General features: G+C 35.6%; 1 long non-coding RNA gene across 2 annotated transcripts; it reads right to left on the minus strand.

Annotated features, from left to right (window-relative positions):
• Positions 1-13,026: 13,026 nt before the first annotated feature.
• On the minus strand, positions 13,027-15,955 carry LOC126970685 (uncharacterized). Of its 2 annotated transcripts, none has more exons than XR_007730681.1 (5): positions 15,587-15,955; positions 14,962-15,167; positions 14,616-14,699; positions 14,029-14,125; positions 13,027-13,241 (listed from the first exon to the last, which is right to left on the minus strand). It is a non-coding gene; the product is annotated as an uncharacterized LOC126970685 (long non-coding RNA). The 2 variants fall into 2 exon arrangements; XR_007730682.1 differs by having other exon boundaries at positions 14,851-15,167.
• Between the last annotated feature and the right edge of the window lie 2,156 nt (positions 15,956-18,111).

An 18,111-nucleotide genomic window follows, 5' to 3' on the forward strand; every position in this document is an offset into this window, starting at 1 on the left:
AAACAGCTAGCTGAACAGTTTTGTGTGAGAACTGATCTTCCGGCATAGCAGTGTTTCCATCGTCGTTAATAATGTCATGGGACACTCGATCAAAAGCTTTTGACATGTCAAAGTACAAAACAGGTAACTAATGTAATGTCAATGTTTTGAACAATTGAGTCTGATAAAGAATAGATTGCATCATAAGAAATATCCTTCTGCAGACCCCTATTGGACATAATTTGTGTATATACTTCCGGTTCAGACAGGTCTCAGTTATGTAGGGGAGAGCAGGTACTAAATATATAATATTATAGTTATTTGAGAATTTATTTATTACTGCTATATTACTAGCATATCTGGCAATAATAAAACATAGTTGTATATTGATACGAAGTATCATATCCAAGTTATGGTGTTTTTTCCAAAAAATGTAAATTATACTAATGCAAAAAACAAAAGCTATATTTTGATCAAAATAAATTTTGAATTGGTCTTAATGGCAGTAATACAAATAAAAATATTTTATTTTATCACAAAAGAAAACGTATTATACAAAAAACGAGGTACTCATAATACCTACTACGGGGGCACACTGAAATGATCGGGAATAGAATATTTCTGATTGAGTTACATAAAACCTTTTTTAGAATTTGAATACTGGCCTCTTAGAAACTTAATGACATTCATACAAGTAAAAAAAAGATCAAAAACAAAAACTATGTTGGTTTAAAGTTGACATGTCGTTGACAGAAATGGAGTTCACGCGTGAACATTTTCGTGCCATAATTTATCACAATTTTCGTCGCGGCTTATCTCAAGATAATGTCTCAGTGAACTTGTTGCGATTTATGATGTTGAAGCACCGAGTCAAACGACAATATACCGCTGGTATGCCGAGTTCCGACGCGGTCGTGTGTCGCTCAGCACTGTTTCTTCTACAGGTCGACCAAGAACATCGGTCACGCCTGAAAACATCGCAGCTGTGCGAACTATTGTATTAGTTGACCGTCATGTCACATACGAGCAGATTCAAGCTGTTATCAGTATCAGAATGAGTGCAATTCAGTCGATATTACATAATGAACTTTGTGTAAGAAAGCTAGTTTCCCGATGGGTACCCCACAATTTGTCCGAAGAGCAAAAGGCGGCTCGTGTAGATTGGTGCCGGAATACTCTGCAACGCTTCAACGGATGGAAGTCAAATGCCGTTTATAATATCGTCTCAAGTGACGAATCATGGATTTATTCATACGAACCTGAAACTAAACATCAGTCAGAAGTTTGGGTCTTCGAAGACGAGGTCTAACAACGAGGTCAACGAAATTGGTTCGCTCCCGCAGCGTGTCAAAGAAAATGGTTGCTACGTAGGTGTCGAAAAAGGGGCATGTTGCTACAATTCCTTTACAGGATCCCAAAACGGTTACCGCTGAGTGGTATATCACGGTTTGTTTGCCAGTAATGATAGCCGAACTCCGAAAAAATAACCCGAAACGTCGCATCATCTTACATCACGAAAATGCGAGCTCGAAAAATACGGCTCGGAATACAAATGATTTTTTGAAGCAGGAAAACGTTGAGCTGTTGGCCATCCTCCGTACAGTCCTGACCTGAGCCCAAACGATTTCTTTACATTCGCTAGAATGAAAGATTTATTACGCGGTCAACGGTTTGAAGACCCCGAAGCAGCTGTGGAAGTGTACAAATCAGCCACCTTGTCAACGTCAACTTCAGACTGGAATTACTGTTTTAATTATTGGTTTGCACGAATGGAAAAGTGCATTAAGTTGAACGGAGAATACTATAAAAAATAATAAAATACAATTTACCTATACTGTGCATGTGGTTTTCTTATTCCTGATCATTTTAGTGTGCCCCTCGTACACAACATTATACATCACAACCTTTAGATACAAACATTAAGAAGAAGCCTACATACTTCGTAAGTGAATCTAGACAAGTAGGTACGAAGTTTTTATTGCTAGGACTTAAAGAAACTAGGCACATACATACAGTAGGTTTATGTGAAACAGACATAAAAGCTGGTGCCTTTCCAGAAAATTGATATTTTGCTGGAGTGTAGGTAAGTATGTAGTCTACATTATGACAACAAGCTACTAGTACATGGTTGAGCTCTAACTCCTTAGTTTCCCTGTGTTTAGGATATTAGTACTCACCGTGCATAATAATAATAAAACCTATTTATTTCCAATCTACTATTAAATTATTATACGTTCATTACAATTCTTACAGTTATGTCTATGATTACATCTACGAGTATTATAATAAATATTACTTATTGTTACTTACCATTATTTACATAGATAAGAAAAAAAATATATATAATTTTTATTTGTATAAATGACTGTTGTTATGTATTGTCTTCATCATTATTGATTGGAACCCCTTCTTGGGTATAGGCCTCCTCCAGCGTGTTCCATGCCTCTCTGTCCATTGCTATCTTTTTCCATAAGTATTCTGCTGTCGCTTGAATGTCTTCTATCCACCTTTTCCTAGGACGTCCTCTTCTCCTTTTTCCTATTGGCCCTTCCCAAAAAGTTGCCCCTGAGGTCCATTTATTGTCTCTACATCTTGCTATATGTCCAGCTCACTTCCACTTCTGTTTCAGAGCGTAATGTAAGGCATCTACAACCTGTGTTTTTCGTCGTATCCCTTCACTTTTTACTTTATGTACTCTTTTTATTTTTAGTACGCTCCTTTCCATTGCTTTCTGGCATGAGACAAGTTGTGAGAGTTGGTAAAACACAGGTGTCTAAGACGGTTTTCTTTAGGTGGACGGGAAATTCTCCTTTTAGGATTTCCTTCATGGACCAGAACTTTTTCCAGCTCATGTTAATACGGCGCTCGACCTCTTGTTCTTCGTTTTTGCCTTCGAATGTATATTGTAAGTATATGTAGTTTTTTACATATTCAAGCGGCTTTCCGTTCAAGTTGATTATGTTTGTGTGGCTGTTTGTCAATACTTTGGTTTTAGTTTCATTCATTTTAAGACCTACTTCTTCGCTTTTTTTGTTCAAAGTATTTAACATTTTTTCTAAGCCCTTACTTGTTTCTGCAAATAAAACAATATCATCCGCGAACTTACGACGTCGAAAGCGACTTACTCACCTCAGAGGTGAGTAAGTCGATTTCGATTGATTTTGATCCCTTCCCACTGCCAGTTGAGATTATCAAAGATGTGTTGCATTACCATTATGAATAACTTGGGTGATAGGGGGTCTCCTTGTCGCCCTCCTCTGCAAATCGGTATATCTGGGCCTCGTGTTTCTAGTTTGACTTGGTTTACGCTTCCCTTATAGATGCTCCTTAGCACTCGTATATACTTTTCGTCTATGTGACATTTATACAGAGCTTCCCAAATAGAGTCATCGGAAATCGTGTCAAATGCTTTGGCGTAATCGACAAAAGCGATATTTAGTGGCCTGTTGAACTCCTTGTATTTCTCTAACACTTGTTGCATTACTTGTATGTGGTCCGTTGTTGACTCTCACTCCCCGTGTATCGGTCTGTTATTCCATAGTTCAAGAATGTGTATGTCTGACTATTATAATGTAGTATATGAGTAGTAGTTTAATAATTTTGAGAGGAAAAATAACTAAGTAATATAATACTTATAGTATTCTATTTAAGTAGGTAAAATATAATTTAAAGGTATGAGTAGTAATGAGTAAATATGTGGGTAGGTATAATACCACCAGATAATTATCTACATACTAGTGAAGGTATATTATTGTATATTTCATTATATGTATGAAATATACATAGATATAATACTTTCTAAAGGAATATGTGATTATTTGCTAATTAGGAACGGAAGGTATCTAAATTATTACCTTGATTTAAATTAAACAAGTTTAAATGTATCCTAAGCCTATTAAAATATAAGTATTAATAAATAATATCGTATTTTCATTATTTAGGTCAACTGAAATAATGTAAATAGTACGTGTAATGTGATATTTAAGTAAAGTAGAATTACTTTTGGTATATACCCAGACCATTTCGCCAGTTGGGTAGTTAGGTAGCTAACCTGATTCACATCTTTGGTTTGTTACACTTAATTAAATAACGGGATGTGTACCAATTATAATCAAACACACTACATTATTACCACAGTTTCTAATAAAAATGGTATACATTGCACAAAATAATCTGTACTTCGTTGTTGTATCAAAATTACATGTACCCTCAATAAAACAATAAGTGAGTTGATACCGACATGAATCAACACTGTATTAGCAGCTACTAGAAGCGACAACATGCAGTTATAAGCTGTAAATTATAATAATATTTTTTTTTATTCTTTTTTTTTCTCATTAATTTTTTAAGTGGATTTTAATTGATCACAAAGTAGATTTACTTACTAAGAAGAGTCATGTAATGTTTTAAATGTATTACGTTATAATTTCTAGCAATTCTTCAGTAATTTCTCTATAGTCTGTGTTAGAAACCAGTTTTGAACTTCATGTTTAAGTTTCTTTGTAGTTCTTTCAAAAATATTTAGATCTTTATTTATTTTATTGTATAGAGAACTTGATAAGAAAGGGATTTGTTTATTAGTAAAGTTTGTTCTGTTTGATGGGATTTGACAGAGATTATGTCGGAGCCTTTTATGCTTTATTTGTTCGCGTATTGTGTTATATGGGAGTTCATTGTGTTTATATACAGGTGTCCGAGAAAGAATGGATAATCCTTGAACCCCGCACGGAACAGCTCTCCAGCGCTCAGAAAAAAATATCTAAAAAAAATAATTCTAAGTGATACCCAAAATATGATTTATTTTAGAAAATCACGTTTTTTTTTTACTACACATTCATGTGCACAACGCCCACAAAGTAATGAAATTTATGGCGTTTTTGGTGTCATCTTATTCCTGATAGACTATAATACTAGAAATACATTAAATAATATGAGTATCTATGATACTTTTTCAAAAACAAAATAAGAATTTTAGTTTTCAACATGAAATTTGATACCAAAATAATTTTGGCATAGTTTGAGAGTGTTTCATGTAAAAAAAAAGTGTGAAAACGTAAGTGGTGCTATTTTAAAAAAATGCGCAGTTTATACAGTTTACAAAATGGTATAATACATCATTTTATTTAATACCACTACGTAGTTATTGCTATTGAGATGCAAAAAGAGTAAATACGAGTACGACTAAAGACAGAAAATTTTAAATATTGTAAAAATTGCGTACTTCGTTTTATTTACATTTAGAGTCAATATGTTGAGTTTCAGCCAATTAGATACTTTGCATAACCCTCTTTCTGCTATTTCTTTAACGTCTGCCCATGTACTTCCTGAAAATATTAATGCAGTGTCGTCTGTATATTATGTTGAGATGACAGTGTTAGATAATTGCATGTTACAGTGTTCGTTAATATATATAGTGAAGAGGGATGGCCTGAGTATGCTTCCTTGCGGAACTCCACAATCAATATAGACCTTGTCACTTAGATATTGGTCAATTTTAACCGCTTGTTTGCGTTTTGTAAGGTAGCTCTCCGACCCCTTATACCGAGTTGATCTAGTTTATGTTAAAGGTTGGGAACAGAGACAGTGTTGAACGCCATCGTGAAATCTAGGAAAACGCCCAAACACTTTTGACCTGCATCCAGGTTATTAACTAAATCATAGGTTATTTTTGTTACTGCGGTAAAAGTTGATTTTTTGGGCCGGGAACCAAACTGATTATTCGATAGCAGGTTTTACTCTCTAGATATTATATCACCAATTTTTTGTTTATGATCTTTTCTATAATCTTATAGACATAGATCAGGTAAGTAGTTATAGTGCAGGAAGCAAAAAAATTGGGCGATAGTTCGAAGCACTATCTCTATCTCCACCTTTATAAATGGGACTTAAAATAGATTTTTTCAATCCAGTGGGGGAAAACTCCTGTCATGAAACAAGTATTGCAAATGTATGTAATGGGATTGCAAATAGCAAATTTAGTATTTTTATAAAAGTCGTTTGGTATTCCGTCCCATCCTGGAGCGCTTTGAGATTTGAGTGAATTAATTGTGCTGATAATTTCGGATTCATATACAAGAAAGAGAGCAAACGATGATTCAGGAGTTTGAGTAGGTTTTTCATTGTCTTGACCATTAGTTCTGCTGAGAGACTAGAAGATATATCTGCTGCAAGTAAGGATCCTACTGTGGCGAAGTATTTGTTTACAATATTTACAGAATCGATAGGAGAAGAGGATAAGCTTAATAGTTCCTTAAATCTTTAGTTTTATGTACGGAATTATTTAGTAATTGCCTTTCATATTTTCGTTTGGCTGCTTTGAGGATGGAGTTACACATGTTTCGGTATAGTCTGTAAGTTTTTGCAATTCACTATTATTAGGAGGTTTACGAAACTTTTTATGCAGATTATCTCGCTTCCTGATTGATCTAATTAGCCCTGGAGTTATCCAGGGCTTTATTTTTCTTTTAGCGCTTGCAACTCTCTTTAGCACAGTATGTTGTTTGATTACATTTGTTAAATAGCTGAGAAACATATTCGTTGCTATATTAGCATCTGCAGAATCAGTAATGAAATTCCAGTCTTTGGTTAGTAGCTCTGCTAGAGCAGCTTCATAGTTAATTCTTTTAACAGTTTCATATTCAATATTATGTCGCATAATAGTTTTTGAGATATTAAGTAGGACTGACGCATGATCCGTAATGTCTGTCTTAATCACAGGCGCAATATTGTCACATCGAGTTTTAAGCAAAATGCAAACATCTAAGCAGCTGTTGTTTCTGGTTGAAAATGTATGTCCAGGTAGAATACCATGGCTAACAACTAGGGATATAAATTCTTCCGATTGTACTTTGATAGTGATATTATCAGGACTGATATTTATATTGATGTCACCTACAATAATTATATTTTTATACATTTTATGCTATATCATTAATGCATCCAGTGATGAAATGAAATTGCTTGTATCTCTGAAAGCTGGCGGCCTATAGATATAGATTATGCATGGATCATGTATCATGGGTGACCTTAACTTAAATAGCGCCTCAACCATAGTTAAAAATTACTATTGTTATTTTCTATCTTTTTGCTCACTCAAAGACGTAAACAAAATAGTAAATTGTCACGGTGGAATATTAGATGTTGTTTTGATGCGGGAGGGCTCCTGTGAGGTGATTGTGAACAGCACGGATGGAATAGTTCCACCCGACGCGTACGGGTCCGCTAGACCTACAAGTAAGTGTCGAATCAGCTCATTGTTCAGAGGTCATTGAGGCTAGTAATATAAACCCTTCAAAAGACTGGAACTTAAGTAAATGTGATTTTCAATTGCTTTATTCAATGTTATCAAATATAGACTGGAAACCGGTTTTACAATCTCATAATGTTAATCACGCAGTAGATGTGTGTGATGTGAAATCATGTCATAAAGATTTACAGTCTTTGATACCTGTATGCCTAGAAAATCTCGCCAGAAATCTACTTGTAAACGATACCCTGTTTGGTTCACGGTTGATATTATAAAAGACACTAAACTTAAACTACATAGAAATTGGAGGAAAACCCAGCGGCCAGATGACTTCCGAGCCTTTTCGGATATGAGAAATTCATTAAAACGTCGAGCTGCTGAGGCTTACAAAGCATATCTAATACGCGTAGAAAATAATATTAAATCTAATCCGCTTGAATTCTGGAAGCACATAGCAAGTCTTCGTTCCAAAGGAGGCTTTGAGCTTTACGGGAGCTGCAGCTGCTGAAGCATTTGCCAGGTTCTTTGCAAGTGTGTATTCTACCGATATTCCCCAACTAAATATAGCACAAGCCAATAATTATGACACTTCTCATAATAGCAAATATGTAAATATACTTAAATTCACATCTCAGGATATATATATGGTATTAATAAATTAAAATCTTCCAGTTCAGTAGGACCTGACAGATTACCATCTTTTCTCTTCAAGGATTTAAAGACATGTATTGCCTCATCTTTATGTCATATATTTAATTTATCTTTGCAAACAAGTTGCTATCCCCTCCAATGGAAAACAACACGTGTAACGCCTATACCGAAGAGTTCTGATAAATCCGATGTTGAAAGTTATCGACCCATAGCAAATCTATCTTCACCAGCTAAAATATTTGAAAATGTTCTCCACAGACTAATTTATTTACAGGTAGCTAAACTTCTTAGTAATGCTCAGCATGGTTTTAGATGCAGAAGATCAGTAAATTCAAACTTGTTAACATTAACAGAATTTATATCAACACAATTAGATATGCGATTACAAGTAGATGTCCTTTACTTTGATTTTCGTAAGGCCTTCGACAGGGTTAATAATGACATCCTACTTGCAAAACTTTGTGCTATAGGCTTCTGTCCAAAGCTTCTTAATCTCTTGTCTGACTATCTCCGTGATCGGCAGCAGTTTATTAGACATGCAATTTATGAATCGAACCCTTATTATACCCGCTCTGGAGTGAATCAAGGCTCAATCCTAGGACATTTTTTATTAATGGTAAATAACTTACCCGAGATTCCCAAGTATGCGCAGTGTCTCCTTTACGCGGATGACCTAAAATTATATGCGAGCATCCAAAATGAGGCGCAATGTGAGGCTATTCAGGCTGACGTAGATGCTGTTTATAATTGGGGTGTGCATAATAAAATGGAATTTAATCTCACTAAATGCTATACTGTCACTTTTTGTCGAATGCGACAACCAATCCCTTTTCAGTACCGCATTAATGGTAAGCTCATAAGTAGACGGAATTCAATGAAAGATCTGGGTGTGACATTTGACCAAAAGCTTACCTTTCACGACCATATAATAACAGTAACTGAAGAGTCCTTTATGAGACTAGGTTTCGTATAAAGGAATGCGCGCGACTTCCACAGCGTCAATATTATACAACTGCTTTACAGTACCCTTGTGCGTAGTAAGCTTGAAGCGAGCTCGTGCGTATGGAATCCTTACGAAGTAACCTACTCCCTTATGCTGGAGAAAGTACAAAAAGCATTTTTGCGTTTCCTGTATAAGCGGAAACTAGGTTACTACCCGTACTTGTACCCGACAGCGTATCTCATCGGTTGCCTCGGATACAACACTCTGGAAACCAGACGGGCTCTCGACCAGGCAACTACCTAGCTGAAAGTTAGCCGGGGCTTAATAGATGCCCCTGATATTCATAATGAGCTGATTCGATTGTATACACCTAACAATTATATTCGTTGTAGAAATCACCGTCTGCTGGCGGTACCCGCGTGTCGCACGGTAGCACGGTAGCGCCCGTGCCGCGAGTCTTGAAATTGTTTAATCACCTCGTAGAAGCCCGCTCTGATTGTGATCTATTTATCAACTTTATGAGTCCTCGCATAATAGCATCTAACAATTATAGTTTAACGTACTTGATTATTGTAATTGGTGTTGTAACCGTTTTAATCAAAATAAATAAATAGATAAATAAATAAATAAATAAATGAATAAATAAATAAATAAATAAAATCATCAGATGTAAGAGTCAGACAGTTCGCCTCAATGAGATGGGGCTCGCTTACTGAAACAGACAATTCAGTCTTAACGTACGTCACTAGTCCGTCATTTTGGTTTAGTAGTCGTGAAGTCTTGTACGATTTATATCAAGAAAGCACTGGGTGTGTCCTATCACTACAACGCCAGCACTCTGTAAGTATGATGATATCAATACTTAACTTCATTCTTGTTGACAAAACATTTAGTTCATCAATATTCCTATATACGCTTCTAATATATTGTGTCATTAGAGTCAGTGAGTCTTTCTTGCCTTGTGTGAAATACCGATTACACTCCTATGCATTCTTAATAATAGCGGCCGTGGATATTGACAAATCGTCAATATCCAGGGCCAAGGCAACGTCTGAAGATATAATTAGTTACATCAGCTAGCATTAAGACCTCTGCTATTGTGATACAGAGGATGCTGAGGAGACCGTACTCGGCGCCATCTAAATGGCTGAACTTCTTATCATTATTGTATCTGACCTTGAGTTGTACATAGCATAGATACATATTTTTTTATAATATTGGAAATACTTATATTAATACTAAAACGTGTAATATTAAAAAATATACAGACTGCTATACATTTTTATATCTTTTGTAGATCTTCTACTTTAGTGGCAAGTTCTTGAAATTTAATTTCAATTACTGCATCCCGCGACACCATCTCTATCTTAAGTTCATCGAACTTGGAAGTAAATTGTTCTCGCATTTTTTTAAATTGAGAATTCATATCTGCTGTAAGGGTCTCTATTGCTTCTAGGACGGGTTCAGCTTTCCTATTGCGTGTAACGTGTATAGGTTTATCTTTAGTTAAGACTGTCTCAGTGAGGTCACTTAATGATGACGATCTTACCGGAAAACGAAGCATTATAATTGGTTTAATTTCACTTCTAGATTTCAGTATATCAACGTTATATCTTTGGTCGGTTTAAGTAAAGCGGCGGAACGCGTGCGCACAACTTAAAACACGTCTTCAGCAAACGAGAACGGTAGAGAATCGAGAGAGTAATAATTAACAATATTGTTTTTCTACACTTTAATAGTTACAAAAAATTTAACAATTGAAGACTTGTCGTAAAATTAAAATAGTAAAACAATTTTTATAAAGTTTTCTTATTTCTTTAAAGAATCAAATAACATTTCTTACTATTTATTATTCCAAAATACGAATTGGTACTAGATAATGGATCTTTTATTGCACACACGGGTTCCAGGTGCTTTGCTTTTCTCTTAGTAATTAAACTTTGTATTCAGAGGGATTTATTTTCTTACCACCTTTCCAATATAATGTAGAACCGTTTTTTTCTTTCCGAATTTGACCGGTAGCAAGCATTCTATTATCTTTTCCGTCGTAACAGGATTTCATCGCATATTGTACGGAAGAATTTATTTTTACTTAAATGAGCCTCGTCCTCACTATCAGTCTCTACGCCTTTCTTTTGTCTCTTTGGTTTAGTTTTGATATTTGTCTCTGCCAGCAGTGCGCCTATCATCTCCATTGTTCTTTGTTTCTTCATATGCTCGTGCTTCTTCAGCTCTTTCTTCCAATCTGTTCTTTTCAGGAGTATCAGTATATATTTTTGATTCTCCTGGCAATATTCCTTTCTTCGATGTTTTCCAAGCATTTCTGTCTAATTTATGGTCAGATAATTGCTGGCGTTTCTAACAGTAAATGGCTCTAACAGCAAAGAGGGTGATACAGCCGCTGTGATTTTTAGGATCCAATTCTTTAAGTATGATTTGTTGTTGTTGCTCATATACATTCTGGCCTCAGCTTCAACTATCTCTCCCGTGTTAGTCCCCTTCACATATTTCAAATTCGATTCGATTCGATTCGATTCGATCATGTCGCGATTTGATTCTGTAATAAAATAATGTCTTTGTAACCACATTATCTGACCTCAATTCACCTGACGCATTCGTACTGTATGAATCCACCCCATTCATAACTGTACGAAGGTGCCCCAACCCAAATATTCGACAATCTTATTTAAAATAAAAATAACAGTCAAAGTTATCCCAAAATGAATACTGACATAGTAAACTAATGCAAACAATTCATGAGCCATAAGAAATTACATCACAATTTGAGTAAAAAAAATTGATATTAAACACGTTCAAAGGGTCATTGAAAAATTACCTACCAAGCGTGAAAACACAATACGGCTCGTTCCAACGACGACCGTCGCTCGCAGTCGTACTCAAGTTGTACTACCACGCAGTGTTTAAATTCTCTTTGCTGCAACGCCACTCCCGCGGTTTGACTAAACCCATAAACGAGAGTCTCGCACATAAATACAAACGCATCATTGTGTTGGATAGTAATAATATTATGACCACTGTACGAATGCTCCCTCTGTACGAATCCTACCTGCTCTCCCCTACGTAAAAGAGGGGTTCTTACTAATGTTGATTGGATTTTGATTTCCATTGAGTATATCAATATTAAAGAAGTATTCATTGAAAGATGTAGCTATTTGGGTAGGGTCTGTTGTTCGAGTACCTAGTGTATGTAAATCAATTTGGGTACGAGAGAATTTGACTGGTTTTTATTTATTTTTACCTTTATTCAAATAATGAATATTACAATTTTTCTGTGACTTGTGTATACAATCACGAAAAATTTTAATTAGTATAAATAATAAATATAAATAAATATTTATATCCGATTTCATTTGGTAATAACTATAGTAGTAGTACTGCAACTTACTCTTAATCCCGTTGTTATCCACCTAATTGCTAGGTACATAATGTAGGAGTAATCTAAGAAAATGTGGGAAACGATGTTAATTTTATAGTCAATGTAGTTATGTCAATTCGTACTAACTATTTTATATTTTTATACGAGTCTGTTACCTAATTAAAAAATATAAAAAAACACATTAATTCTTCTATTGTAACAATTTTATTAATATATAATTTGTCTCATAATCCTACAACACAAAGAGTTTCTACTGTTATCAAAAAATATTTGTTTAATCAAAAGATATTCAATTATTTTAAACCTTCTGACATAATAAAATCAACATCGTTTAGAATAACCTTAAAATTAACTTTAGACCTCCATAATTTAATCAGTCTCATGATAATAATTATTATAAAAAATAGTGAAATTACTAACGCAAGTTTTACATCGGTGACATATTATGAACAGGAAAAACATATAACTTCTGTTAAAATCAAAGAGTATAATAATATATAGGGAAAAGAGAGCCCTCTCTACGCATTATGAGCTGTCTATTTGAAAACTAGCGCCATCTGAATACTGGCCCCGTAAATAACTATATATTAGCTCGAAATTATGAAATTCATTTTTAATGTTGTGACGTAATTAAATAACTAACTCTACTTTTTAATGTAGGTATTGCAATTTTTTACCATGTTGAAATTGCGCGTAGAGTTAGTTATTTAATTTTGCCACAACATAGAACATAAAGGATAGGATTTAGTAGTGTTGGTATGAGTAATTGAATTGATTGGATGGGAGAAATAAAAAGCAATGTTTGCATATTATTTTTTATTTTTATAATGTTTATGTTTATCATTATATTGTTGGCAGCTGTTTTTGTTTCGCCTTCACCCACATATGTTAATTTTCCTGACAAAATTCGATTGATCGATCTGCACCACCTTTTAACCTTGCTTTGAAAGATTGTACCTTTTTTCGCAAGCGCAATATTTCTACTTGAAGATGCTTGATCTTTGTACGCTGTGGAGCCATTAGATCTGTGAAAGAATGTTTAATTTACAAATTGTATAGTATTATATATGTATTATATGGTATTAAATAAATGGACAATATGAAAAGGGATTCAGTCTTAAAGTCTATATATATAAAAATGAATTGCTGTTTGTTAGTCTTGCTAAAACTTGAGAATGGCTGGATCGATTTGGCTAATTTCGGTCTTGAATTTTTTGTGGAAGTCCAGTAAAGGTTTTGATAAGAAGGAGAATTTAATATGTACAGTACGACGTTTGTCGGGTCAGCTAGTAATGAATAAAAATATATTCAAAATTTCATTCCCACACGGACATTAGCTGTTCTCAATCCTATCAGGTACCAATGCAGCCTTCATCAAAAAAGACATTTGGCTAAATAGTCTTATGTCATGTCTTATGCATTAATCTGCTGTTATAAAATTACTGTCACATTTATGGTTAATGTTTGTTAAATAAAGACCTTTCGAATTTCTTATTATGTTTAATTTCTTATGAGTGTTGTAATATTACATCAAACCCCGCCATTGTCAGGTGTGCTACTCCCTAACTTTGCTGACTCACATACTACAAAATAAATGATGGGCCATTACAAGAATCTTGCTGATTTTTGTCCCCAGCTCCGGGACTATGAGGGAACTACTTTGCCCTCCTAGACAAAAGATCATAAACTATGAGATCACAAATTTCATACAAATTTATTCAGCACTTTTTGGATAAAAAAGTATAAAAACTATATTTTCAAAAGAAATCAGAATCTTTCCCATTTGTAATATTAGTATATTAATATTAATACCTTTTCCAGCCTAAAGGAACACCTTTAGGCTTACTAATAAAACTATAATTATGTTCCAGCATCAAGCACCTTGCTGAAGTAAATTGTCGAGATGCATCTGAAATTGGAAATAATACTTATGTAGTTTGTTGCCTACTTTGTCAGAGTGAATTTTAACTATACTTTTCAAGTCATTTCAATTGTCAATTTCAATCAGACGATAATGGAGAAAAATAAAAATAAAACCAAAAATCAAATCATAATGAAGTAGCACTCAGAAAATGTAGAACCAGGGCAGCATTTCTTAAGAGTCTAGAGCTCAAATTAAATCACAAGTTGAAATAAGCTGTCAAACAAAACCATTATAGAAAAAAAGACATGGACAGGAAAAAGTATACCTCAGACCTGAGAAGTAAGGGCGTAAGATACTCAGTGGGCTTCTTTTTTTTACTTAAAAATATGGTGACAATGTTAAATCATACAATAAAATTTATTATTTAATACCCTGAGGGTGGCCGCTCCATGCCATTTCTGTGGTATCATTAAGAATATCACTTATGTTATAGTAACCTTTATGACATTGTAAATAAGTTTTAAAAATTATTTACCTGAACAGTCTTGCTGTATTATTGTAGGCAGTAAATGTTGTGTGGATGAAGCTTGTCCTAAGATTACTTGACTCTGTAGTTGTCCTGAAAATTAATGTGAATATGTAAAGATTATGTTTGATTATTTAATGATTATCATAGATAATGAACCAGTTTCAACTAGAAATGCAACCATTGAATTTTGTAATCACAACTGTGTAAGAAAATCAGGTGTTTCCAGAATGATACAATATACCTCCAAAAAAACCATCAACTCAACAAAGATTCTTAGTGGTGTGACTAAATCTGACAGAGTAAGGAATAGAATCGAATAGCAACTCAATATGTGTTAAATTAGGGGACTTACCAAGCAGATGAAGCATCGGAACTGCCAATGTGCTTACCCATTGATTATGATTTCTGTGTCTGTCAGAAAAGTGTATATCACAAATTCTCTTCTTCTTTCTTCTTCATTCAAGATCAGATGTTTAAGGGTTTCCACCAACAAGACTGACCCAAGTTTTAAACTGCTCAGGAATTTGACAGCATCTGGGAAACCATGCATTGGAATCTCTGAAAATAATAAATAACATTATTAAATAAATTGAGTGACTATTAAAGCCATCAGACAAATTGTGATAACCTAGTGTTATGACCATTGGGCTAGTATTAGATTTTGGACTCATATATTGACTTTTCTCTTGATAAAAATGGTGTCAGAAGCCAGCACAGCTGTCAATTATTATTAAACCATATAAGTCAGGGGGAGTCTGAAGTCTGACATAAGATGATTTGAGGGATTGGATTTTAATGTTTGGGGCAAGATACAGAAAACCGGTATGTTTATAATAGTTTTAACCATGATTGCAAATTCAATCTACGGACCGGTAGTAGAGAACCTGAGAGTAGAACAAACCTTATATGATACTTTATTTATCACAAGATTAGTCAATAAACTATACTATTAAGATTTAAGAGAATAATTTACTTACCACGGAGCGCACAACCGAAAGCACAACGTCTCGGCATTACACCAAAATTCATAAATTCCACAAACCAATGGGTCTCTATCACAAAAAGTAGAAATACACAGAATAAGGAGATTTTTGGAGTGAATTCGCAACAGCAAGGCGGAGGAGCACAAGGCTCGACTCGACGCATTTACACTTCGATTTCAATACCAAAAATATGCAAAATGGAACACGAGAGCTACATACATGTGCAAACTGCAAACGCTAGAAGTAGCCGCCATTTTATGACCAGTGGGCAGGTTTCAAAGCGAGTGACAGCTGACAAAGCTTTAATTTTGGGGCCAACTATCAGATGGCACTACAGTTTTCTGAAAACGTCTCTATAAGGCGACTGTCTCACCCCTGGTTAAAATACTGCAGCTTATCACACTATAAAATATATTTTTTTAATTTTAAAACTTTATCTGTGTAATGTAATAAAAAATAGTCACTCAATACGACAAGCCGTCAAAATGCGATCAGCCGTAAAAATTATCTGTAGCAGTTTAAAAATTATTTTTTGTATTATCTATGATGTTTTAGTAACCATTCTATTACTAATTAGTAACTTTGAAGAATGTTTTAGTTATAAAAAATTACTACATTCATTAGTAATAATCGAAATGTAATCTGTAGGTAAATCTAAAAAAAATCATAAAAATGCATGACAGCCCTACTTTGTACGAAATTTGTGCAAATTATGCAGTATCGATTTGTCTTGTTTATGTTATCTAACAAAGCGCTAGCTTGTTAAAAACAAAAGCATCGACGTTCGTCTTTATAAACAAACCCAAACACTTCAAAAGCAATAAATTATTTTGTCCGTTGCGTCATGCTGTGACCTTGGTGTCGGTAGACACGAATGGCTCGTGCGCCACGCGCAGTGTGGTAGCTGGGGTGCCACCCAAGGGATAATAGCCTTTTATCTTTTTTGTACTGAAACATACCTATTTAGAGACTGAGCGTTTGACGATTAAATAAAACAACTGCTTGACTGTGAGGAATATGTGGAAGATATATGGACGATATGATTTATTAAAAAGTTACACGATATATATACAAAGTCCTTAAAACTAGTTACCCAATTACAATCGTTACTTAAAAAATATTTACAAGTTCAGAAAATACACACCAATACTAGAGCTTACATTTTAACCAATAGTAAAACGTTTCATTCAATAAGATTTGATAATAATATTATGTGTTCTATCACGCTCTAAAACTAATGCTATCGCAGTTTGTGTAAACTCGCGTCGAACCTCGATCATACGATGTCAATGAGCATTCCGCACCTACGGCTGTTGCTCATTGATTAAAATTGCATGAATAGCGATCGACCCCCGAGTCGCAGCGACAGTTCGATTCGCGAGCACACGTGCCGCGTTATCTGTCCTCCTTCGAATATTTTTATTACCTGCGTTATCGCACTATCTGCTCAGGCCACCTGGGCTAGCTATTGTTATCGCGCGCTATTGTTCGGGACTCTTTGAGTCTCGCACCTGTTACGTTCCTTCGCGGAACGTAGCTTAGTTATTATAAGTGTTAATAACCCGGTTTTACGATCGTGTTAGTTAGCACCTGTGCTGTTTTTCGCGATTCTGCACGCTAATCGTGTGTGTTTGTGAGTTGCAGTTCGTGCCGTGTGTGTCTTCTCCGTGGGGGCCTGCACAGCGTTCCGGGGTTCCGGCCCAGCCAGTCTATAACCAGCAAAGCTAAGTCTTAGGCTTAATTATTATTATTAGTTTCTTTTAATTTTTGCATATTTTATTATTATTAATATTATTTATTAATGTGCAAGTGTACAACTTAATTATAGTTGTCCACTTAATTATTATATTCCCCCTCTGCCTGACTCGGGCAGCGGGGGTTGTCACCCGCTCAACTTAGCCAAATATTACAACCATGGCTTCACCAATGGTTGCCAACGAGGGCTTTTTCAGCGCTCTACTTGATAGGTTCCTTACGGAGAAGATCGCTCCGCTAATGAAAGAAACAATCAACGAGACAGTGGATGCCGCTATTAAAGCGAAATTCAACAAATATAACTCATCGTCTGACGTTTCGGGTTCCGACGGGGAATCCGAAATGGAACTAGGTAATGACTCCGACGCAAGCTCCGTAGCCTCGGTCAAACCAAGGAAAGTGATCACCCGATCAGCCCGTCCGCCTGTCCTTCAGGCGTACTTTGACGCGCAGGCGACCCCTAAGGTCCCCGCGGTCAGTCCTGACCGCACGGAAGCCCCTCAGGCTTCCAGTGCTTCACCGGCCCAGCCGGAAACCGCTCTACCGTCGAGAGCGGAGAGTGTCGCGTCGGATGCCTACGGCTTCATCACCGTCAGTCGCAAGAAGAAGCGCGGTCGCGAATCGCGTTCTCTTGATGGCACACCTGCCAAGAAAGCCGCGGCCACGACTGGCTCCACTCGCGCGTCCGCGCCCGCGCCCTCTAAAGCCCACGTACCGCCTCCGACCAAGCGCCCGCCTCCTAATTTTATAGGAGACCGAGGCCG

The sequence above is a fragment of the Leptidea sinapis genome, chromosome 21 (genome assembly GCF_905404315.1).
Source record: "Leptidea sinapis chromosome 21, ilLepSina1.1, whole genome shotgun sequence".
Lineage (NCBI taxonomy): Eukaryota > Metazoa > Arthropoda > Insecta > Lepidoptera > Pieridae > Leptidea > Leptidea sinapis.